This window comes from Phyllobates terribilis, unplaced genomic scaffold (assembly GCF_046119375.1).
Source record: "Phyllobates terribilis strain yellow unplaced genomic scaffold, ASM4611937v1 Scaffold_15__1_contigs__length_34870131, whole genome shotgun sequence".
Taxonomy (NCBI): domain Eukaryota; kingdom Metazoa; phylum Chordata; class Amphibia; order Anura; family Dendrobatidae; genus Phyllobates; species Phyllobates terribilis.
The window spans coordinates 4,754,625-4,780,890 of record NW_027362775.1 but is presented as its reverse complement, the minus strand read 5'-3'; the positions used below and the strand labels follow the sequence as shown (position 1 = coordinate 4,780,890).

Below are 26,266 nucleotides of genomic sequence, written 5' to 3'. Positions count from 1 at the left end.
AATGCACCCCGGTTGTAGGCTAAAAAGCCCATGATGGGCGGCCCCGGTGGTAACAAAAAGGCACCCCGGTTGTAGGCTAAAAAGCCCGTGATGGGTGGCCCCGGTGGTAAGCCAAAAGGCCATAAAAATGCACCCCGGTTGTAGGCTAAAAAGCCCATGATGGGCGGCCCCGGTGGTTAACAAAGAGGCAAATGAAAAGGCACCCTGGTTGTAGGCTAAGAAGCCCATGATGGGCAGCCCTGGTGGTAAGCCAAAAGGCAAAAAAATGCACCCCGGTTGTAGGCTAAAAAGCCCATGATGGGCGGCCCCGGTGGTAACAAAAAGGCACCCCGGTTGTAGGCTAAAAAGCCCATGATGGGCGGCCCTGGTGGTAAGCCAAAAGGCAAAAAAATGCACCCTGGTTGTAGGCTAAAAAGCCCATGATTGGGCGGCCCCGGTGGTAAGCAAAAAGGCCCAAAAAATGCACCCCGGTTGTAGGCTAAAAAGCCCATGATGGGTGGCCCAGGTGGTAAGCAAAAAGGCAAAAGAAAAGGCACCCCTGTTGTAGGCTAAAAAGCCCATGATGGGCGGCCCCGGTGGTAAATAAAAAGGCCAAAAAATGCACCCCGGTTGTAGGCTAAAAAGCCCATGATGGGCGGTCCCGGTGGTAGCAAAAAGGCACCCCGGTTGTAGGCTAAAAAGCCCATAATGGGCGGCCCCGGTGGTAAGCCAAAAGGCCAAAAAAATGCACCCCGGTTGTAGGATAAAAAGCCCATGATGGTCGGCCTTGGTGGTAAGCAAAAAGACAAAAGAAAAGGCACCCCGGTTGTAGGCTAAAAAGCCCATGATGGGCGGCCCCGATGGTAAACAAAAAGGCCAAATAAATGCGCCCCGGTTGTAGGCTAAAAAGCCCATGATGGGCGGCCCCGGTGGTAATAAAAAGGTACCCCGGTTGTAGGCTAAAAAGCCCATGATGGGCGGCCCCGGTGGTAAGCCAAAAGGCCAAAAAAATGCACCCCGGTTGTAGACTGAAAAGCCCATGATGGCCGGCCTCCGAGGTAAGCAAAAAGGCCAAAAAAATGCACCCTGGTTGTAGGCTAAAAAGCCCATGATGGGCGGCCCCAGTGGTAAACAAAAAGGCAAAAGAAAAGGCACCCTGGTTGTAGGCTAAGAAGCCCATGATGGGCGGCCCTGGTGGTAAGCCAAAAGGCAAAAAAATGCACCCTGGTTGTAGGCTAAAAAGCCCATGATGGGCGGCCTCTGTGGTAAGTAAAAAGGCCAAAAAAATGCACCCCGGTTGTAGGCTAAAAAGCCCATGATGGGCGGCCCCGGTGGTAAGCAAAAAGGCAAAAGAAAAGGCACCCCTGTTGTAGGCTAAAAAGCCCATGATGGGCGGCCCCGGTGGTAAACAAAATGGCCAAAAAAAATGCACCCCGGTTGTAGGCTAAAAAGCCCATGATGGGCGGCCCTGGTGGTAACAAAAAGGCACCCCGGTTGTAGGCTAAAAAGGCCATTATGGGCAGCCCCGGTGGTAAGCCAAAAGGCCAAAAAAATGCGCCCCGGTTGTAGGCTAAAAAGCCCATGATGGGCGGCCCCGGTGGTAACAAAAAGGCACCCCGGTTGTAGGCTAAAAAGCCCGTGATGGGCGGCCCCGGTGGTAAGCCAAAAGGCCAAAAAAATGCACCCCGGTTGTAGGCTAAAAAGTCCATGATGGGCGGCCCCGGTGGTTAACAAAAAGGCAAAAGAAAAGGCACCCTGGTTGTAGGCTAAGAAGCCCATGATGGGCAGCCCTGGTGGTAAGCCAAAAGGCAAAAAAATGCTCCCTGGTTGTAGGCTAAAAAGCCCATGATGGGCGGCCCCGGTGGTAAGCAAAAAGGACAAAAAAATGCACCCCGGTTGTAGGCTAAAAAGCCCATGATGGGCGGCCCCGGTGGTAAGCAAAAAGGCAAAAGAAAAGGCACCCCTGTTGTAGGCTAAAAAGCCCATGATGGGCGGCCCCGGTGGTAAGCAAAAAGGCCAAAAAAATGCACCCCGGTTGTAGGCTAAAAAGCCCATGATGGGCGGCCCCGGTGGTAACAAAAAGGCACCCCGGTTGTAGGCTGAAAAGCCCATGATGGGCGGCCCCGGTGGTAAGCCAAAAGGCCAAAAAAATGCACCCCGGTTGTAGGATAAAAAGCCCATGATGGGCGGCCTTGGTGGTAAGCAAAAAGGCAAAAGAAAAGGCACCCCGGTTGTAGGCTAAAAAGCCCATGATGGGCGGCCCCGATGGTAAACAAAAAGGCCAAAAAAATGCACCCCTGTTGTAGGCTAAAAGGCCCATGATGGGCGGCCCCGGTGGTAACAAAAAGGCACCCCGGTTGTAGGCTAAAAAGCCCATGATGGGCGGCCCCGGTGGTAAGCCAAAAGGCCAAAAAAATGCACCCCGGTTGTAGGCTAAAAAGCCCATGATGGTCGGCCTCGGTGGTAAGCAAAAAGGCCAAAAAATGCACCCCGGTTGTAGGCTAAAAAGCCCATGATGGGCGGCCCCGGTGGTAAGCAAAAAGGCACCCCGTTTGTAGGCTAAAAAGCCCATGATGGGCCGCCCAGGTGGTAAACAAAAAGGCCAAAAAAATGCACCCCGGTTGTAGGCTAAAAAGCCCATGATGGGCGGCCCCGGTGGTAACAAAAAGGCACCCCGGTTGTAGGCTAAAAAGCCCATGATGGGCGGCCCCGGTGTTAAGCCAAAAGGCCAAATAAAATGCACCCCGGTTGTAGGCTAAAAAGCCCATGATGGGCGGCCCCGGTGGTAAGCAAAGAGGCCAAAAAATGCACCCCAGTCATAGGCTAAATAGCCCATGATGGGGGTGGTAAGCTAAAAAGCCCCAAAAAATGCACCCCGGTCGTAGGCTAAAAAGCCCATGATGGGCGGCCCCGGTGGTAACCAAAATGACCAAAAAATGCACCCCGGTTGTAGGCTAAAAAGCCCATGATGGGCGGCTCTGGTGGTAAGCAAAAAGGCAAAAGAAAAGGCACCCCGGTTGTAGGCTAAAAAGCCCATGATGGGCGGCCCCGGTGGTAAGCAAAAAGGCCAAAAAATGCACCCCGGTTGTAGGCTAAAAAGCCCTTGATGGGCGGCCCCGGTGGTAAGCAAAAAGGCAAAAGAAAAGGCACCCTGGTTGTAGGCTAAAAAGCCCATGATGGACGGCCCTGGTGGTAAGCCAAAAGGCAAAAAAATGCACCCTGGTTGTAGGCTAAAAAGCCCTTGATGGGCGGCCCCGGTGGTAAGCAAAAAGGTCAAAAAAATACACCCTGGTTGTAGGCTAAAAAGCCCATGATGGGCAGCCCCGGTGGTAAGCAAAAAGGCAAAAGAAAAGGCACCCCCGGTTGTAGGCTAAAAAGCCCATGATGTGCGGCCCCGGTGGTAAACAAAAAGGCCAAAAAAATGCACCCCGGTTGTAGGCGAAAAAGCCCATGATGGGCGGCCCCGGTGGTAACAAAAAGGCACCCCGGTTGTAGGCTAAAAAGCCCATGATGGGCGGCCCCGGTGGTAAGTCAAAAGGCCAAAAATATGCACCCCGGTTGTAGGATAAAAAGCCCATGATGGGCGGCCTTGGTGGTAAGCAAAAAGGCAAAAGAAAAGGCACCCCGGTTGTAGGCTAAAAAGCCCATGATGGACGGCCCCGATGGTAAATAAAAAGGCCAAAAAAATGCACCCCGGTTGTAGGCTAAAAAGCCCAGGATGGGCGGCCCCGGTGGTAACAAAAAGGCACCCCGGTTGTAGGCTAAAAAGCCCATGATGGGCGGCCCCGGTGGTAAGCCAAAAGGCCAATAAATTCACCCCGGTTGTTGGCTAAAAAGCCCATGATTGGCGGCCCCGGTGGTAAGCAAAAAGGCAAAAGAAAAGGTACCCCGGTTGTAGGCTAAAAAGCCCATGATGGGCGGCCCCGGTGGTAACAAAAAGGCACCCCGGTTGTAGGCTAAAAAGCCCATGATGGGCGGCCCCGGTGGTAAGCCAAAAGGCCAAAAAAAATGCACCCCGGTTGTAGGCTAAAAAGCCCATGATGGGCGGCCTCGGTGGTAAGCAAAAAGGCAAAAGAAAACGCACCCCGGTTGTAGGCTAAAAAGCCCATGATGGGCGGCCCCGGTGGTAAACAAAAAGGCCAAAAAAATGCACCCCAGTTGTAGGCTAAAAAGCCCATGATGGGCCGCCCTGGTGGTAAGCAAAAAGGCCAAAAAATGCACCCCGGTTGTAGGCTAAAATGCCCGTGATGGGTGGCCCCGGTGGTAAGCAAAAAGGCCAAAAAAATGCACCCCGGTTGTAGGCTAAAAAGCCCATGATGGGCGGCCCCGGTGGTAAGCAAAAAGGCCAAATGATGCACCCCGGTAGCAAGATAAAAAGCCCAAAAGTGGTGCACCGGTGGTAAAACGGGAATGGATGTGCTCCGGTGGCATACCAACGGGTAAGGGTGTGCTCCGGTGGCACTCCCCACGGGAAAGTGTGTGCTCCGGTATCACTCCCAACGGGAAAGGGTGTGCTCCGGTGGCACTCCCAACGGGAAAGGGTGTGCTCCGGTGGCACTCCCAACGGGAAAGGGTATGCTCCGGTGGCACTCCCAACGGGAAAGGTGGGTGCTCCGGTGGCACTCCCAACGGGAAGGGGTGTGCTCCAGTGGCACTCTCAATGGGAAAGGGTGTGCTCCGGTGGCACTCCCAACGGGAAAGGGTGTGCTCCGGTGGCACTCCCAACGGGAAAGAGTGTGCTTCGGTGGCATTCTCAACGGGAAAGGGTGTGCTCCGGTAGCACGCCAACGGGAAAGGCTGTTCTCCGGTGGGGCGCCAACGGGTAAGGGTGTGCTCCGGTGGCGCGCCAACGGGAAAGAGTGTGCTCCGGTGGCGCGCCAACGGGAAAGCGTGTGTTCGAGTGGCACGTCAACGGGAAAAGGGGTGCTCCGATGGCACTGCAATGACAAAGGGAAGACTGTAGCCTTTTATATGGAGGGCTATTTGGGACCCCTTATATTGAATGGAGAGCTATGTGGGTGCCAATAAATTATAAGAAAATCTATGTGGGTCCTATTATATTAAATGGAGTGGTAGGTAGGACCCATTATATTATATATAAAGCTATGTAGTGCACAATACATTTATTAATTGAAGGGCTATGTGGAACCGACTATTAAATTGAGGGCAATGTGGTTCTCAATACATTAAATAGAGGACTATGTGGCGCCCATTACAGTATATTAAATGATAGGGTATACGGGCCATTATTAAATTTAGTGCCATGTGGGGCCCTTGATTTTAAATGGAAGGCTATGTTTTTCCCGTGATATTATATGAATAGCTATATGGCGCCAATTATATTAAATGGAAGACTGGGGTCCATTATTTTTAATGGAGGGTTATGTGGGGTCCACTATATTAAATGGAGTGCTATACAGATCCCATTATAATAAATAGAATGCTATACAGATCCCATTATATTAAGTGGAGTTCTTTGTGGGACCCATTACATTAATGGCAGGACTATGTGGGGCCCATTGTATTACATGAAGGGTTTTGTGGGTCACAATACATTTAATGGAAGGCTATGTAGGGCACATTATAATAAATGGCGGGCTATATGTAACCCCTTATATTGAATAGAGGACTATGTGGGTCCCAATATATTATAAAACCAATGTTCGTGCCCATAACATTAAATGGAAGGTTATATTTGGCCCATTATTTTATATGTAAAGCTATGTGGTGCCCATTACATTAATTGAAGGGCTATGTCGGATCCATTATATTAGTTTGAGGGATATGTGATACCCATTACATTAAATGGAGGTCTATGTGGGTCTCATTATATTAAACTAAAGGGTATATGGGGCCATTATATTAAATTTAGTGCCATGTGGGACCTTTTATATTAAATGGAGAGCTATGTGGTACCCATTATATTATGTGGAGGGCTATATATGTGACCCCTTATATTAAATGGAGGGCTATGTTGGACTCAGTATATTAAATGGAGGGCTGTATGAGGCCCATTATATTAAATAGAGGGCTATGTGGGGCCTATATAATAAGTTGAGGGCTATGTGGGGCCATTACAATAAATTGAGAGCTATGTGGGGCACATTATATTAAATGGAGGCTTTTGTGGGGCCCATATTATATGTAAAGCTATGTGGTGCCCATTACAATAAATAGAAAGTTATATAGGTCCTATGGAGTTCTTTGTGGGACCCATTATAGTACTTGCAAGGCTACATGGGGCCCACTGTATTAAATGGAGGGTTTTGAAGGGCCCTTTATATTATATGTAAAGCTATGTGGGGCCCATTTTATTAAATAGAGGTCTGTGTGGGGCCCATTATATTAAAGGAAGGGTTTTGTGGGTTCCATTATATTAAAGGGAAGGCTATATAGGGCATATTCTAATTAATGGAGGGCTGTATATGATCCTTTATATTGAATGGAGGGTTAGGTGAAAAAACGGTAAAGGGTGTGCTCCCGTGGCACTCCAACGGGAAAGGGTGTTCTCCGGTGGCACTCCAGCGAGAAAGGGTGTGTTGCGGTGGCACGCCAGCGAGAAAGGGTGTGCTCCAATTGGGACGCCAACAGGAAAGGGTGTGCTTCGGTGGCACGCCAACGGGAAAAAATGTGCTCCGATGGCACGCCAATGGGAAAAGGTGTGCTCCGGTGGCACGCCAACAGGAAAGGTGCTCTGGGTGGCACTCCAATGGGAGAGGGTGTCCTGCAGTGTCACGTCATTGGGAAAGGGTATGCTCCGATGGCACGCCAGTGGGAAAGGGTATTCGGTGGCACTGCAATGACCAAAGGGAAGGCGATGTGTGGCCTCTTATATGGAATACCATGTGGGCTCATATTAAATGGATGGCGATGCGGTGCCCATTATAATAATTGCAGGGCTACGTGGGGCCCATTGTATTAAATGAAGGGTTTTGTGGGTCACATTTTATTAAATGGAAGGCTATGTATGGCACATTATAATAAATGGAAGGCTATATGGAACCCCTTATTTTGAATGGAGGGCTAGGTGGGTCCCAATATATTATAATAAAATCCATGTGGAGCCCATAACATTAAATGGAGGGTTATATTTGGCCCATTATTTTATATGTAAAGCTATGTGATGCCCATTCCATTAATTGAAGGGCTATGTCGGATCCATTATATTAATTTGAGGGCTATGTGGTACCCATTACGTTAAATGGAGGGCTATGTGGGGCCCATTATATTAAATGAAAGGGTATATGGGGCAGTTATATTAAATTTAGTGCCATGTGGGGCCCTTTATATTAAATGAAGAGCTATGTGGCATCCATTATATTATGTGGATGGCTATATGTGACCCCTTATATTAAATAGAGGGCTATGTTGGACTCCGTAAATTAAATGGAGGGCTGTATGGATCCCATTATATTAACTGGAGGGCTATGTGGGGCCCATATAATAAATTGAGGGCTATGTGGGGCCCATTACAGTAAACTGAGAGCTATGTAGTGCACATATTAATTGGAGGGTTTTGTGGGGCCCATATTATATGTAAAGCTATGTGGTGCCCATTCTAATAAATAGAAAGCTATATAGGTCCTATTATAATAAATGGAGTTCTTTGTGGGACCCATTTTATTACTTGCAGGGCTACATGGGGCCCACTGTATTAAATGGAGGGTTTTGAAGGGCCCTTTATATTATATGTCAAGCTGTGCGGGGCCCATTATATTAAATATTGGGCTATATGGGACCCATTTTATTAAATTAAGGGCTACGTGGGGCCCATTATATTAAAGGAAGGTTCCTGTGGGTTCCATTATATTAAATGGAAGGCTATGTAGGGCACATTATAATAAATGGAAGGCTATATGGAACCCCTTATTTTGAATGGATGGATATGTGGATCCCAATATATTATAATAAAATCTATGTAGAGGCCATAACATTAAATGGAGGGTTATATTTGGCCCATTATTTTATATGTAAAGCTATGTGATGCCCATTACATTAATTGAAGGGCTATGTCGGATCCATTATATTAATTGGAGGGCTATGTGGTACCCATTACGTTAAATGGAGGGCTATGCGGGGCCCATTATATTAAATGAAAGGGTATATGGGGCAGTTATATTATATTTAGTGCCATGTGGGGCCCTTTATATTTAATGAAGAGCTATGTGGCATCCATTATATTATGTGGATGGCTATATGTGACCCCTTATATTAAATGGAGGGCTATGTTGGACTCAGTATATTAAATGGAGGGTTGTATGGGTCCCATTATATTAATTGGAGGGCTACATGGGGCCCACTGTATTAAATGGAGGGTTTTGAAGGGCCCTTTATATTATATGTTAAGCTATGTGGGGCCCATTATATTAAGTATTGGGCTATATGGGACCCATTTTATTAAATAGAGGGCTACGTGGGGCCCATTATATTAAAGGAAGGGTTTTGTGGGTTCCATTATATTAAATGGAAGGCTATGTATGACACATTATAATAAACTAGATGGTGGCCCGATTCTAACGCATCGGGTATTCTAGAATATGTATGCGGCCGACCGGGCGCGACTAATCAGCGAAGCAGTGTTTAAATGGGTTGTGCACTACTTTAAAATTAACCCCCCAATGTATCCCTCCGGGGCCCCTCCCGATGGCAAGTGTGAAGGGAGGACCGGGGAGCGAGGTCGCCGGTCGGGGTACTTCTGCTGTGTCGCTGATCTCCTGACGGTGGCCTGCGTGTTTCAAATCCGGTGCCAATCAGAGCAGCAGTGTTTTAAATTTGGCGCCAATATCTCTGATTGGTCGCGGCCGGGTGGCCGTGACCAATCAGCAGAGCGGTGTTTAAATTTGGCGCCAATATCGCTGATTGGTCGCGGCCGGGCGGCTGTGACCAGTCAGCAGAGCGGTGTTTAAATTTGGCGCCAATATCGCTGATTGGTCGCGGCCGTGACCAATCAGCAGAGCGGTGTTTAAATTTGGCGCCAATATCGCTGATTGGTCACGGTCGGTGGCCGCGACCAATCAGCGAACTGCGTTAGTGAGGATGGTGGAGCGGCGCTGCCTGTGCTGGTACTTCCGCTGCGAGCAGCCGGGAGATGACCGGCCTCCCGGCTGCATCGCCGCTGACCTCCATGCGGCTACCATCGGGAGATCAGCAGCTAGGGCCGCTGATCTCCCGACGGCAAGTGTGAAGGGAGGACCGGGGAGCGGCGCCGCCTAGGCCGCCGGTCGGGGTACTTCTGCTGCGAGCAGCTGGGAGATCTCCCAGCTGCATCGCCGCTGACCTCCGTGCGGCAGATGAGCCGCTAACTGCCGCCATCTTGTTCTGAAATCCCGCGTCGCTGATTGGCCGCGGCTGGACCAATCAGCGTTGCTTGATTTCCTGGACGGACAGACAGACGGGATAAGCCGATTATATAGTAGATGGAAGGCTATATGGAACCCCTAATTTTGAATGGAGGGCTATGTGGGTCCCAATATATTATATGAAAATCCATGTGGGGCCCATAGCATTAAATGGAGGGTTATGTTTGGCCCATTATTTTATATGTAAAGCTATGTGGTGCCCATTCCATTAATTAAAGGGCTATGCCGGATCCATTATATTAATTTGAGGGCGATGTGGTACCCATAAAGTTAAGTGCTGTGGCACGCCAATGGGAAAAGGGTGTGCTCTGGTGGCACACCAGCGGGAGAGGGTGTGCTCCGGTGGCAAGCCAACGAGAAAAGGTGTGCTCCAGTGGCACGTCAACGGGAAATGGTGTGCTCCAATGGCACGCCAACGGGAAAGCGTGTGCTCCGGTGGCTCTGCAATGACAAAGGAGAATGCTATGTGTGGCCTTTTATATGGAATGGCATGTGGGGCTCATATTAAATGGAGGGCTATGCAAGGCAGGGCTACGTGGGGCACATTGTATTAAATAGAGGATTGCGTAGGGGTCTTTATAATATAGGTAGATCTATGTGGGGTCCATTATATTGAATGTTGTTCCATGTGGGGCCGATTATATTAAATGAAGGGTTTTGTTGTTCCAGTTATATTAAATGGAATCCTATGTGGGGCACATCCCTTATATTGAATGGAGGGCTATGTGGGTGCCATTATATCATAAGTAAATCTATGTGGGGCCCATTATATTAAATGGAGGGGTAGGTAGAATCCATTATATTATAAGTAAAACTATGTGGTACCCAATACATTAATTGAAGGGCTATGTGGGACCTACTATATTAAATTGAGGGCTATGTGGCGCTCAATACATTGAATGGAGGGCTATGAGGGGCCCATAACTGTATTTTTCGGACTATAAAGCGCACTCTTCTCCAAAAATTTGGAGGAAAGTGGGGGTGTGCGTCTTATAGTCCGAATGTGGTGTGTGTGCTTGTGTGGTGTGTGTATATATATATATATATATATATATATATATATATATATATACATATACATATATACACACACACACACACACTGTGGGGGGTGCGGCGGAGTAGCTGGCACAGTAGGCAGGGGCCGGCTGCTGCAGCTCCTGCTTGTGCCTGCTGCTAAAGAAAATGAATATTCACTGCTCCCCACGCCCATGGGAGTGGGGAGTACTGAATATTCATTCTCCTTACTAGCGGGCACACAGTGTAGCTGCAGCGTGGCTCCTGCTGCTGCCAGGTGATCGCGTGTGCCTGCTATTAAAGAGCATTAATATTCACCCCTCTCCACGCCCATGGGCGTGGAAAGGGGTGAATATACGTGCTCTTTGATAGCGGTTACACGCGATCGCTCGGCAGCAGGAGCCACGCTGCGGCTACACTGTGTGCTGGCTATTAAGGAGTATGAAGTCACTGCTCTCCACGCACACAGTCCCAGCGTGTGGAGCAGTGACTTCCGACAGCTGATCTCACTTTGTGAGGGCGCGTGGAAGTGACGCCATGCCTGTCTCGCACGGTGAGACCAGTGCTTGGCAGTAGAGCAGGACCCAACGCTGGAGGAGAGAGAGGTGAGTATAATTGTTTATTTTTTTGTGTGCAGTTTCATAGGGATTAGGGGGGGGGGTGCATGCATACCAGGAAGAAGGATGGGGGGGCATGCATACCAGGAAGAGGGATGGAGGGAGCCATGCATACCACGAAGATGGATGAGGGGAGCCATACATACCAGGATTAGGGATGAGGGGTGCTATGCATACAGGGATGAGGGGTGCTATGCATATGAGGGGTGCGATGCATACAAGGATGAGGGGTGCCATGCATACCAGGAAGAGGGATGAGGGATGCCTTGCATACCAGGATAGGGATGAGGGATGCCTTGCATACCAGGATAGGTATGAGGGGGGCCGTGCATACCAGGATGAGGTATGTCTTGCATACCAGGATGGGGATCAGGGTTGCCATGCATACCAGGATAGGGATCAGTGGTGCCATGCATACAGGGATGATGGGGGCCATGCATACCAGGAAGAAGGATGAGGGGGTTACCATACATACCAGGATGAGGGTTGGCAAGCATACCGGGAAGAGGGATGGAGGGAGCCATGCATGCCAGGAAGATGGATGAGGGGAGTCATACATACCAGGATTAGGGATGAGGGGTGCTATGCATACAGGGATGAGTGGTGCAATGCATATGAGGGGTGCCATGCATACAAGGATGAGGGGTGCCATGCATACCAGGAAGAGGGATGAAGGGGCCATGCATACTAGGAAAAGGGATGAGGGGTGCCATCCATACCAGGATAGGGATGAAGGATGCCTTGCATACCAGGATAGGTATGAGGGGGGCCGTGCATACCAGGATGAGGTATGTCTTGCATACCAGGATGGGGATCAGGGTTGCCATGCATACCAGGATAGGGATCAGGGGTGCCATGCATACAGGGATGATGGGGGCCATGCATACCAGGAAGAAGGATGAGGGGGTTACCATACATACCAGGATGAGGGTTGGCACGCATACCAGGAAGAGGGATGAGGGGTGCCATGCATACATGGATGAGGGGTGCCATGCATGCCGGGATGGGGATCAGAGGTGCCACGTATACCAGGATGAGGACTACGTATAATAGGAAGAGCGGGGCCATATAGACCTGGATGGGGGGATATTAAGATAATTGGGGTACATTTCCCCTATAACAGTGTCAGAAGCAGACCCCCTCCCCCTTAACAGTGCATCATGACCACATTTTTTGCTTCAATTTTTTTTCTATTTTCCTCCTCTATAACTTGGGTGTGTCTCATGGTCCGATGCGTCTTATAGTTTGAAAAATACTGTATATTTTATGATAGGGTATACTGGCCGGTATTAAATTTAGTGCTATGTGGGGCCCATTATGTTACTTGGAGACCTATATATCTCCCCTTATATTAAGTGGAAAACTATGTGGGCCCCATGATATTATATGAATGGCTTATACTAAATGGAAGACTATGTGGGGTCTACTATATTAAATGGAGGGCTATGTGGGTCTCATTATAATAAATAGAATGCTATGCAGATCCCATTATATTAAATAGGGTTTTTTGTGGGACCCATTATATTAATTTTAGGGCTACGTGGGGCCCATTGTATTAAATGAAGGGTTTTGTGGGTCACATTATATTAAATGGAAGGCTATGTATGGCACATTATAATAAATGGAGGGCTTTATTGGACCTCTTATTGAAAGGAGGGCTATGTGGGTCCATATATATTATATGAAAATCCATGTGGGGCCCATAACATTAAATGGAGGGTTATATTTGGCCCATTATTTTATATGTAAAGCTATGTTGTGCCCATTCCAATAATTGAAGGGCTATGTCGGATCCATTATATTAATTTGAGGGCTATGTGGTACCCATTACATTAAATGAAGGGCTATGTGGGGCCCATCATATTAAATGAAAGAGTATATGAGGTAGTTGAAAAACATACAAAAAAGTTAATGTCTGCTCACCACCTCCTGGAGCGCACGGATCCTGCTGTGCGGCAAGTTTTCAGAACTTAGAAAGGAATAAGTCCAGCGCTATTAGTCCATTAAAAATCCATTCTTCATTTATTTCATAGCTTCAAATGGTATAAAATCCAGTAAGTCACAGTCCAGAAATTAAAAACATACGTGTTTCGACGCAAAGCAGTGCGTCTTAATCAATGATTATAATCAATGATTAAGACGCACTGCTTTGCGTTGAAAGGCGTTATATTAAATTTAATGCCATGTGGAGCCCTTTATATTAAATGGAGAGCTATGTGGTACCCATTATATTATGTGGAGGGCTGTATGTGACCCCTTATATGGAGGGTTATGTTGTACGCAATATATTAAATGGAGGGCTGTATGGGACCCACAATATTAAATGGAGGGCTATGTGGGGCCCATTACATTAAATTGAGAGCTATATAGGTCGTATTATCAACTCTTTAAAAGCCCAAGACGTAATAATACGTACCTGCGCCCTGGGACTTTAGATCCAGGTAGGGAATAGTACGTCATGGCGATCGCGCCCGCACACAAGCTGTGCATGCGCGATTGCCACCGGGTGTCAGCTGATTGTCACAGCTGACACCCAGTGCTATGTGGAGGGAGCGGTATCGCACCGTTCCCGGCACATTAATCCCCGCAGTGCTGCGATCGAAGTCGATCACAGCATTGCAGTGGCAATGGGAGGTGATCGCGATGCTCATCTCTCCTGCCGGTGTCCAATGCTATCTGCCGTGGCTTCCCGGATGTTGCCTTGACGACCCGATGTCGTCATGACAACATCTGGGTCACCAGACGGCAGGAAGATACTTTGGTCATGCGCAGTGCATGACCAAAATATCTTCTGCATCTGCTGCGCTGACAGCCTGTATAGCACAGGGATGGTGCTCCATCCCTATGCTATACAGGCGATCAGAATAAAAAAAAGTGAAAGTCCCATAGTGGGACAAAGAATAAAAGTTAAAAAAAGTATTAAAAATTTAAAAAAAAAAATTGTAAAAATCTAAAAAAAAAATAAAAAAAAATAATCCACCAAAAATAAAAATATAATGTACCCATCAATAAATATTATGAAAAAAACCCCAAAACAATAAAAGTACACATATTTGGTATCGCCGCGTCCGGAATGACCTGACCTATAAAACTGTCCCACTACTTAACCCCTTTAGTGAACATGGTAAAAAAAAAAAAACGAAGCAAAAAACAATGCTTTTATCATACCGCCAATCAAAAAATGGAATAACACGCGATCAAAAAAACGAATATAAATAAATATGGTACCGCTGAAAATGTCATCTTGTCCCGCAAAAAACAAGCTGCCATACAGCTCCATCAGCCAAAAAAGAAAAAAGTTAAAGCTCTCAGAATAAAGCGATGCAAAAAAATAATTTTTCTATAAAATTGCTTTTATTGTGTAAAAGCGCCAACACATCAAAAAACTATATAGACGTGGTACCGCTGTAAACGTACTGACCCGAAGAAAAAAGCTACCTTATCAATTTTACCACATGCGGAACAGAATAAAAAAACAAAAAAAACAACAATTCCTGAATTGTTGGTTTTTGTTTATTCTGCCTCCCAAAAATCAGAATGGAAAGCAATCAAAAAATGGCACGTGCCTGAAAATGGCACCAATAAAATTGTCAACTCATCCCGCAGAAAACAAGCCATCACATGACTCTGTGGGCCGAAATATGGAAAAATTATAGCTCTCAAAATATGGCAATGCAAAAACTAGATTTTACAAAAAAATGCGTCTTTTAGTGTGTGACAGCTGTCAATCATAAAAACCCGATATTAATCTGTTATCGCTGTAATCGCACCGACCCGAAGAATAAAGTCGTCTAATCAATTATACCGCATGAGGAACGGCGTAAAAAATAAACTCTAGGGTTGTGCTAGGGTTAGGGTTGGGCTAGAGTTAGGGTTGGGCTGGGGTTAGGGTTAGGGTTGGGCTAAAGTTGGGGTTGGGGTTAGGGTTGGGGTTAGGGTTGGGGCTAGGGTTAGGGTTGGGATTTTTTTAAAAGTAAAAAAAAAAAAAATGACTATATGGCGACTAGTGTTGAGCGCAAGTGCTCGCTACTTGAGTTTGCATCGGGTGCTTGGTTATGCACTGAGTATCGCGGGTGCTCAAGTGACATGATCGAGTCTCCGCCCCATATGTTTCGCGGCCAAAAAAACCTTGCGGTGATTGCCTGCCCTGCACGAGCGATCCCCTCATGGTTTTTTTTTGGGGTGTCTAATAACCGTGAAACATGCCGGGCGGGGACTTGAGCATGTCACTTGAGCACGCGCAATACATGGTGCATGCCTGAGTACCCGATGCAAACTCAAGTAGCGAGCACTTGCGCTCAAGACTAATGACAACTTATTCAATATGATGACCTAATGTTATCAAATTCTGTGTCGTACCTCTGGGTTCAAAATGTTCACTATATCCCTTGATAAAATCCTTGAGGGGTGTAGTTTCCAAAATGGGATCACTTGTGGGGGGTTTCCACTATTTAGGCACATCATGGGCTCTCCAAACTCAACATGGCGTCCGCTCTCTATTCCAGACAATTTTGCGTTCAAACAGTCACACAGTGCTCCTTCCCTTCTGAACTCTGCCATGCGCCCAAACACTGTATTTTCCCCACATATGGGGTATTGGCGTACTCAGGAGAAATTGCACAATAGTTTTTGGGGCCCATTTTCTCCTCTTAACCTTGCGAAAAGAAAAAAAAATAGGGGCTAAAACATAATTTTTGTGGAAAAAGTTAGAATTTTTTTATTTTCACGGCTCCATGTTATAAACTTCTGTAAAGCACTTGGGGGTTCAGCATGCTCACCACACATCTAGATAAGTTCGCTGAGGGGGGTAGTTTCCAAAATGGTGTCACTTGTGGGGGGTTTCCACTGTTAAGGCACATCAGAGGCTCCTCAATCGTAACATGGCATCCAATAATTATTCAAGCAAATTTTACAATCAAAAAGTCAAATGGCGCTCCTTGCCTTCCGAACCCTGCCTTGCGCCCTTGCAGTGATTTTCCCCCACATATGGGGTATCGGCTTACTCAGGAGAGATTGCACAACAAGTTGCATGGTGCAATTTCTCCTGTTACCCTTATGAAAATGCAAAACTGGGGGCTGAAAAACATTTTTGTGGGAAAAATGTGAAAATTTTATTTTCACAGCACCATGTTATAAACTTCTGTGAAGCACCAGGGGGTTCAAGGTGCTCACCACACATCTAGATAAGTTCCCGGAGGGGCCTAGTTTCCAAAATGGTGTCATTTGGGGGTTTCCACTGTTTAGGCACATCAGGGGCTCTCCAAACGCAACATGGAGTCCGCTAATTATTTAAGCCAATTTTACATTCAAAAAGTCAAATGGCGCGCTTTCCCTTCTGAGCCCTGCCGTGAGCCCAAACAGTGTTTTTTCCCGACATATGGGGTATCTGCGCTCTCGGGAAAATGCACAACAAATTTTGGTGTCCATTTTTTCCTGTTACCCCTGCAAAAACAGAAAAAATTGGGTCTAAAGTAACATTTTTGTGAAAAAAGTTAAATGTTCATTTTTTTCTTCCCCATTCCAAAAATTCCTGTGAAGCACCTGAAGGGTTAATAAACTTCTTGAATGTGGTTTTGAGCATCTTGAGGGATGCAGTTTTTAGAATGGTGTCACTTTTGGATATTTTCTGTCATAAAGGCCCCCTCAAAGTCACTTCAAATGTGATGTGGTGCCTAAAAAAATGGTTTTGTAAATTTTGTTGTAAAAATGACACCGCTCCAAATCTACTCAGACATTCATGCAGAGGAACAATTACAATGTTCTGGAATGGCCATCCCAGTCCCCAGACCTGAATATCATTGAACATCTGTGGGATCATTTGAAGAGGGCTGTCCATGCTCGGCGACCATCAAACGTAACTGAACTGGAATTGTTTTGTAAAGAGGAATGGTCAAAAATACCTTCATCCAGGATATCATTAAAAGCTACAGGAAGCGACTAGAGGCTGTTATTTTTGCAAAAGGAGGATCTACTAAATATTAATGTCACCTTTCTGGTGAGGTGCCCATACTTATGCACCTGTCAAATTTTGTTTGAATGCAGATTGCACATTTCCTGTTAGTACAATAAACCTCATTTCAAGGCAGAAACATTACTGTGTCCAACAGTTATTACATATATCAAACTGAAATAGCTGTTGCAAAAACACCAATTTTTATAAAACATTAAGCTTAAGATTAATAGGGGTACCCAAATATAACTGTGTATGTATGTATGTATATATATATATATATATATATATATATATATATATATATATATATATACACACATATATACACACACACACACATACATACACACTGTGGGGGGAGCGGCGGAGGAGCGGGCACAGGAGACAGAAGCCGGCTGCTGAAGCTCCTGTGTGTGCCTGCTGCTAATGAAAATGAATATTTACTGCATGGGAGCACTGAATATTCATTCTCCTTACTAGTGGGCACACAGTATAGATGCAGCGCGCCTTCTGCTGCTGCCAGGTGATCGTGTGTGCCTGCTATTCAAGAGCATGATTACTCACCCTTCTCCACGCCCATGGGAGTGGAGAGGGATGAATATTCATGCTCTTTGATAGCGGGCACACGCGATCGCCCGGCAGCAGGAGCCACGATACGGCTACACTGTGTGCTGGCTATTAAGGAGTATGAAGTCACTGCTCCGCACGCACACAATCCCGGCGTGGGTAGCAGTGACTATTCCGGCAGCTGATCTCACCTTGTAAGGGCACATGGAAGTTACGCCATGCATGGCTCGCACGGTGAGACCAGTGCTGGCAGCAGAGCAGGACACAGCACTGTAGTAGAGAGAGGAGGTGAGTATTAGGCTGTGTGCCCACGATGCGTTTTTTAAGCGTTTCCGCAGCGGCAAAAACGCTGCAGAAACACTTAAACGCATGGTAGAAGGCCTGCCATGTTCCCCAATGATAATCTGCATGTGCTGTGCTCATGCTGTGGAAATTTCCGCTGCGGATTATCATTGCGGAAAAAACCGCAGCACTACCAATTATTTTGCGGAAGTGCTGCGTTTTCGCCGCCATTGACTTGCATTAGACCGCATGGATTATGCATCACTACATACGTATGTAGATGCGCATTCCATGCGTTCTAATATGCAGATGGTACCCAGGTCTAGAGGAGAGGAGACTCTCCTCCGGACCTGGGTACCATAGAAAACTGTAAAAAAAAGAATAAAATAAATATATACTTGCCTTTTGGCAGCCCGCGGTGCGCTCCTCCTCGCATGCCGACAGTTCGCGATGTACTGAAGGACCTGCGCTGACGTCATAGTCATGTGACGGGTCACGCGACGCTGACGCCGGAAGGTCCTTCAGTCTACCACAGCCGGGACAGTGAAGCGAGACAGCGCGGGCCATCGGAGGGTAAGTATAGATTTATTTTTTATTTTTTGACATTCTGTCGGGTCACACTATATAAATCCATGCTGTTTGCATGGATTTATATAGTGTGACCAAGTTGACAAGCACTTTCCAAGTGATGCTAAAATCGCTTGGAAAGCGCTTGTCAACCCGCATGCGGCAATGCATGTGAAGAACGCTTCACTTCCGCATGTCCCTGGCAGGAAAACGCATGTACAATCCGCATGCGTTTTTTTCTGCCAGGGAGATGCAGAAACGCTCAGGAAAAAATCCTGAGCATTTCTGCATCGTGGGCACATAGCCTAATTGTTTATTATTTTTGTGTGCAGCGTGATGGGGATTGGGGAGGGACCATGCATACCAGGAACAGGGATTGGGGGGGGGGGGGGCATACATACCAGGATGAGGGGTGCCATGCATACCATGAAGAGGGATAAAGGGGCCATGCATACCAGGAAGAGGGATGAGGGGTGCTATCCATACAAGGAAGAGGGATGAGGGGTGCCTTGCATACCATGAAGAGGGATGAAGGGGCCATGCATACCAGGAAGAGGGATGAGGGGTGCCATGCATACCAGGATAGGGAAGAGAGGTGCCTTGCATACCAGGATAGAGATGAGGGGGGCCATGCATTGTAGGATAAGGATGAGGGGTGCCATGCATACCAGGATTAGGGGTGCCTTGCATACCAGGATGGGGATCAGGGGTGCCTTGCATACCAGGATGGGGATCGGGGAGGGGGCATTCATACCAGGAAGAGGGATGAGGGGGACCATACATTTTAGGATGAGGGGTGCCATGCATATCAGGAAGAGGGATGAAGCGTCCACGCATACTAGGAAGAGGGATGAGGGATGCCATGTATACAAGGATGAGGAGTGACATGCATACCCGGATGGGGATCAGCGGTGCCATGCATACCTGGATAGGGATGGGGACCACTTATAATAGGAAGAGCGGGGCCATATATTGCAGGATGGGGGATATTATTAGCAGAATTGAGGGACATTACCCTTATAAGTGTCAGCAAGAGACCCCCTCCCCTTTAACAGCGCATCATGACCACATTTTTTGCTTCAATTTTTTTTTCTATTTTCCTCCTCTAAAACCTAGGTGCGTATTTTGGTCCAGTGCATCTTATAGTCTGAAAAATACGGTATATTAAATGATAGGGTATATTTGACATTATTAATTTAATTTACTGCCATATGGGGCCCATTATATTACGTGGAGGCCTATATGTGTCCCCTTATATTAAATGGAAGGCTATGTAGGTCCTGTGATATTATATGAATGGCTAAGTGGCGCTCATTATATTAAATGGAAGACTACGTGGGGACCATTATTTTAAATGGAGGGTTATGTGGGGTCCACTATATTAAATGGAGGGCTATGCAGGTCCCATTATAATAAACTAGCTATTGAGCCCATTCTACGCCCGGGTGGCGAGCATTTTTATTGGTATATGGTCTCCCATCCTGGTATTTGTGCTGCCCCCATCCTGGTATTTGTGCTGCCCCCATCCTGGTATTTGTGCTGCCCCCATCCTGGTATTTGTGCTGCCCCCATCCTGGTATTTGTGCTCCTCAATCCTGTTCCCCCATCCTGTTATGTGCTGCCCTCATCCCTATCCTGTTATGCATGGTACACCTCATCCCTATCCTGGTTTGCATGGCACCCCTCACCCCCCAATCCTGGTACGCATGGCACCCCTTACCCTCAATCCTGGTATGCATGGCACCCCTCACCCTCAATCCTGGTAAGCATGGCACCCTCACCCCCAATCCTGGTATGCATGGCACCTCTCACCACTAATCCTGGTATGCATGGCACCCCTCATCCCCCAATCCTGGTATGTGTGGCCTCCTCATCCCTCAATCCTGATATGCATGGTCCCCTCATCCCCCAATCCTGGTATGCATGGCACCCCTCATCCCTATCCTGGTATGCATGGCACGCCTCATCCCTATCCTGGTATGCATGGCACCCCTCACCTCCAATCCTGGTATGCATGGCACCCCTCATCCCCAGTCCTGGCATGCATGGCACCCGTCATCCCCAATCCTGGCATGCATGGCGCCCCTCATCCTGGTATGCATAGCTCCCTCATCCTGGTATGCATGGTACCCCTCATCCCTATCCTGGTATACATGGTACCCCTCATCCCTATCCTGGTATGCATGGCCCCTTATCCGAATCCTGGTATGCATGGCCCCCCCAGATCCCTATCCTGGTATGCATGGTAGCCCTCATCCCCCAATCCAGGTATGCATGGTACCCCTCATTCCCCTATCCTGGTATGCATGGTACCCCTCACCCCTCAATCCTGGTATGCATGGTACCCCTCGCCCCTCAATCCTGGCATGCATGACACCCCTATTCCCCCAATCCTGGTATGCATGGCACCCCTCTTCCCCCAATACTCGAATGCATGGCACCCCCCATCCCCTATCCTGGTATGCGTGGCACCCCCCATCTCCTATCCTGGTATGCATGGCACTCCTCATCCCCCAATCCGGGTATGCATGGTACCCCTCATCCCCCAATCCTGGTATGAATGGTACCCCTCACCCCCCAATCCTGGTATGTATGGTACTCTCATCCCCCAATTCTGGTATGCATGGTACCCCTCACCCACAATCCTGGTATGCATGGTACCCCTCATCCCCCAATCCTGGTATGCGTGGCCTCCTCATCCCCCAATCCTGGTATGCATGGTCCCCTCATCCCCCAATCCCGGTATGTGTGGCCCCCTCATCCCTCAATCCTGGTATGTATGGCACCCCTCATCCACCCAATCCTGGTATGTGTGGCCCCCTCATCCCCCAATCCTGGTATGTGTGGTCCCCTCATCCCCCATTCCTGGTATGTGTGGCCCCCTCATCCCCCAATCCTGGTATGCATGGCACCCCTCATCCCCCAATCCTGGTATGCATGGTACTCCTCTGCACACATACAAACAAAAAACACTTATACTCACCTTTCTTCCCTGTACTCCAGCGCTGCTGTGTCCTGTTCTTCCGGGGGAGGAATGCGGCGCCAGAGCAACGTGCTGTCCGGCGTCATTTTGCTGAAGACACAATGCAAATGTCTTCAGTAAAATGGCGCCAGATAGCGCTATGCGCATGCGCGATTCCGACGCCTTCACTCCGCCCCCGGTCTCTGGCCAGAAGAGAGGCGCCGCGGCAACGTTCCTCCCGGTCAGGTAAGTATGTAAGTATGACGCCGGAGATTGCGGTATGCGTTCAGTGTCTACGCATACCGCGATCTCCGGCGCCATACACTCCTCTTACCTGTAACGGCTCCATGCGTTCTTTTGTCTGGAGCCAGACTGCGCGTCGCGCATGCGCAGTCTATAGGCTTCAGACAGACGGACGCTCGGCCGGTTATATTATAGATAGAATGTTATGCAGATCACATTATATTAAATAGAGTTTTTTGTGGGACCCATTATATTAATTTCAGGGCTACGCGGGGCCCATTGTATTAAATGAAGGGTTTTTTTGGGGTCACATTATATTAAATGGAAGGCTATGTAGGGCACATTATAATAAATGGAGGGCTATATGGGACCACTTATTGAATGGAGGGCTATGTGGGTCCCAATATATTATAAGAAAATCCATGTGGGGCCCATAACATTAAATGGAGCGTTATATTTGGCCCATTATTTTATATGTAAAGCTATGTGGTGCCCATTCCATTAATTGAAGGGCTATGTCGGAACCATTATATTAATTTGAGGGCTATGTGGTACCCATTAAATTAAATGGAGGGCTATGTGGGGCCCATCATATTAAATTAGAGGGTATATGGGGTCATTATATTAAATTTAGTGCCATGTGGGGCCCTTTATATTAAATGGAGAGCTATTGGTACCCATTAATTTATGTGGAGGGCTATATGTGACCCCTTATATTAAATGGAGGGCTAAGTTGGACGCAGTATGTTAAATAGAGGGCTGTATGGGATCCATTATATTATATTAAAGAAAGAGTTTTGTGGGTTTGATTATATTAAAGGGAAGGCTATGTAGGGTGTATTCTAATAAATGGAAGGCTATATGGGATCCTTTATATTGAATGGAGGCATGCCAATGGGAAAAGGTGCGCTCTGGTGACAAGCCAATGGAAAAGGGTGTGCTCCGATAGCACGCCAACGGGAAAGGGTGTGCTCCGATGGCACTGCAATGGCAAAGGGAGGGTGTGGCCTGTTATACGGAATGCCATGTGGCGCTCATTATATTAAATGGAGGGCTATGCGAGGTCCAATATAATAATTACAGGGCTACGTGGGGCCGATTGTGTTAAATAGAGGGTTTTGTAGGGCTCTTTATATTATAGGTAGATCTATGTGGGGTCCATTATATTGAATGTTGGGCTATGTGGGGCCGATTATATTAAATGAAGGGTTTTGCGGTTCCAATTATATTAAATGGAATGTTATGTAGGGCACATTTTAATAAATGGAGGGCTAATTGGGACCCCTTATATTGAATGGAGTGCTATGTGGCTGCCAATATATTATTAGAAAATCTAAGTGGGGCCCATTACATTAAATGGAGGGGTAGGTAAGATCCATTATATTATATGTAAAGCTATGTGGTGCCCAATACATTAATTGTAGGGCTATGTGGGACCTACTATATTAAATTGAGTCAAACGGAGGCCCAGTATATTATACAAAAAGAGTCGCAAATACACCAGTTACCAGTGGACTGGTGTATCACGAAAACCTGCCGACTCAAGCCGTATGAGGACAAAGGAGAAAAGAGTGAGTAAAAAGAAGATGAATGAGGCATCCCTTTCAGAGATTGAAACTGAAATTGAGCAGCTTCAGATCCAGCTCAAGAGAGACATGACTGGTGACGATCTGAAGAAACTAAATGACGACATTGACGCTGAATCCCAAAAGTGGGTCAAAGAAATTTATTCAAGTAAGACCAAAAATTACAACGTGATATACGGGATAAACAGACGTCGAGTGTTTATAGATGGAGGTTTCCATCTGAGACGTCACACTCTCTCGTTTTAGGAACAGCAACTATTCCCGCTCACGTTCGGTATCAACAGCGTCATTGACGTCTACAGATGACCGTTTCCCTCTGGAACCATCAGGCTCTCAGTGCCAGACAACCCACCTACCCGCCACAAAGGGTCCAGACTAGACTCAATAACAGAAGGAAACAGACGACTCCATTCCAGGTTGGTGTATCCCAGGGGGGGGCTCCGTATCATTAACCTATCTACACATACTGTATACTATCTGCTGCACAGGTGGAAGTTCTTGGGAGAGGCCTATCATTTTCACCAACAAATGCCATTCTTTTTTTCACTGCTCTCAAGAGCCTCCACATGTTTGCCCGCAAACTGATTCTCCATAAACTCCATTCAAGGTCGCGTGGTGATGGAGACCCTATGAGCGCTGTGGAGGAAGAGGCCCTACAAAATTTAGAGGACTTCCTTTTGAAGCAGGGAACTCTTTCAACAGGTGGGTCATTACAATGCTTGTACCCTAAATCCACATGTTTCCCACCCTTGTCCCTCAGTCCGGCTGTGGAGATATTTGTGCGATTGGTCACGGAGGACCTTAGACGTCTCTCCACACGCCGGAGATTTGATAATTTGACACACTTTCAACATGTAGCCATTCAACAGTTGCAGTCTCTTCAAGACGTGTTCTTTAAACCGGCAGACAAGTGAGGGAACATAGTGTTATGGCCCTTTTCCAAATATGAAAAGGAGACACTTCGCCAATTACGGGGCTCAACATCTATACTAAATTATCTTTTAAACCAACAGCAACGTTCTCCGCGGTGCTCCAGGGGATCCTGGCTCATGCCTGTGAACAAGGAGTTATCAACAAGAAAACAGTGGAGGCTCTTACAATGCAGTTTCCAAAAACGGCTACCTTCTATCTCCTCCCCAAGATCCACAAGGATGCTGTCAGCCCCCCGGGACGTCCAATCGTGCCTGGTTTGGGAGGCCTATGCGAATTGATATGCAAATACATTGACAGACATCTCAGGCCCCTTGTTGAGTTTATCCACCATATATAAAGGACACAACGAACGTCCTTACTCGGGTTGATAGCATCCTTGTGGAGGACGGCACTCTGATGGTGACGGCCGATGTTGAGAGCCTGTACACTTGTATCAGCCATGATCTGGGCCTTAAGTGGTCCGCCTCTTCCTCGGAACCTCCGACCTGGACCGCCCATCGCTTGAATTTATCCTTGAGCTCCTTCACCTCGTCCTCTCACATAATTATTTTTTAATTAAAGATATGGTGTATCTCCAAAAGCGAGGCACAGCCATGAGGGCGGCCTGCGCGCCCTCGTACTCCAGCCTCTTCCTTGGGGCATGGGAGAGGGACCTCTTTGGTGATGAGGGCGCGGGGCATGGACCAGGTTGAGTCTTTGCTGAGATACATCGATAACATTTTATTTTTTTGGCGGGGGACGGTGAAGGAGCTTGATAATTTTATGGTGCGACTCATTTCTAACTCACTTGGGATCAAACTCACTTATACACATCATGCTAAATGCGTTGATTTTCTTGACGTCACTCTGGAGGTGGATGCCCACTCCGCTATTCAGACTGACGTCTACAGCAAACCTATGGCAGTAAATGCTTTGAAACACTGAGTCCGCACATAATTCATCGAAGATTAGGGCCGTCCCGGTCGGACAGGATGAGGCGGATTTGCTCCACTGACTAAATTTGAGACACAAGCCGCAGATCTGGCTGATCGTTTTAGGAATCGTGGATATAGTAACAGGAGCATCGACCGTGGCTATCGGATGGCACGGGGAACTCCCTGTAACCAGTTATTGTACCCAGCCTGTTCGGGGGAGGCGGTGAAAGAACAAGAAGGTACCCGCTATATTTCTACCTTCAATCACGAATGGGACTCTATTCGGACGATTTTGACTAAACATTGGGGTATGCTTGGCATGGAGCCCTCCCTGCGAAGCCACCTTGGTAATCCCCCACTGATGAAGGCTCGGCGGGCCAAAAACTTGGGAGATCTCTTGGTGTCCTCCAACTATGTTCCATCTCCATCAAACTCATTTCGGACCCACTGTGGTTTGCTTTCCCTGTGGCCACTGTCTTGCCTGCGCCAATTTCTTCCGAAGTGCATCCTTTGCATCATCTGACGGCTCTCTTGTATTTAGGATTACGAATTACATCTCGTGTGGTACCACCAATGTCGTCTATCATGCCACTTGTGGCTGCTTCCTGATATACATTAGACTGACTACGCAAGAGCTATGAGTCAGGGTGCAGGAGCACTCGCGGGACATTAGCACGGCCAAGACGGCGGATGATCCCGGGATCTCAACACATTACTACGCCACGTCCGGGCCGTACATAATTTGGACCCAAGGACATTGAAGGTGCATGGAATAGATGTGTTACATCTTGGCTCCCGGGGAGGCAATGCCGCAAAACTTCTGGCCCATAAAGAGGCCAGATGCATTCTTACTCTGGACTCCGCGGGGCCTAAATGAAGCTCTAAGCTTCGCACCCTTTTTATAAGCAAGGTCTCCTGAATGTATATACAGTACAGACCAAAAGTTTGGACACACCTCATTTATCGATTTTTCTGTATTTCCATGACTATGAAAAATGTACATTCACACTGAAGGCTTCAAAACTATGAATTAACACATGTAGAATTATATAGTTAACAAAAAAGTGTGAAACAACTGAAAATATGTCTTATATTCTAGGTTCTTCAAAGTAGCCACCTTTTGCTTTGATGACTGCTTTGCACACTCTTGGCAGTCTCTTGATGAGCTTCAAGAGGTAGTCACCGGAAATGGTCTTCCAACAATCTTGAAGGAGTTCCCAGAGATGCTTAGCACTTGTTGGCCCTTTTGCCTTCACTCTGCTGTCAAGCTCACCCCAAACCGTCTCG

The 26,266-nt window shown here is 47.4% G+C and overlaps 1 long non-coding RNA gene across 4 annotated transcripts in view; it reads left to right on the top strand.

The window, feature by feature from the left end:
• Positions 1-26,266, top strand: part of LOC141175993 (uncharacterized) — a 69,855-nt gene that overhangs the window by 28,782 nt on the left and 14,807 nt on the right. Inside the window, exons 3-4 of one of the 4 annotated variants that reach the window (XR_012253081.1) lie at positions 23,379-23,548; positions 23,690-23,834. The exons of 1 other annotated variant lie outside the window; for it this stretch is intronic. This is a non-coding gene — a long non-coding RNA (uncharacterized lncRNA). The remainder of the gene's footprint in view (positions 1-23,378; positions 23,549-23,689; positions 23,835-26,266) is intronic. 2 more of the 4 variants (XR_012253080.1, XR_012253082.1) reach the window with 2 other exon arrangements.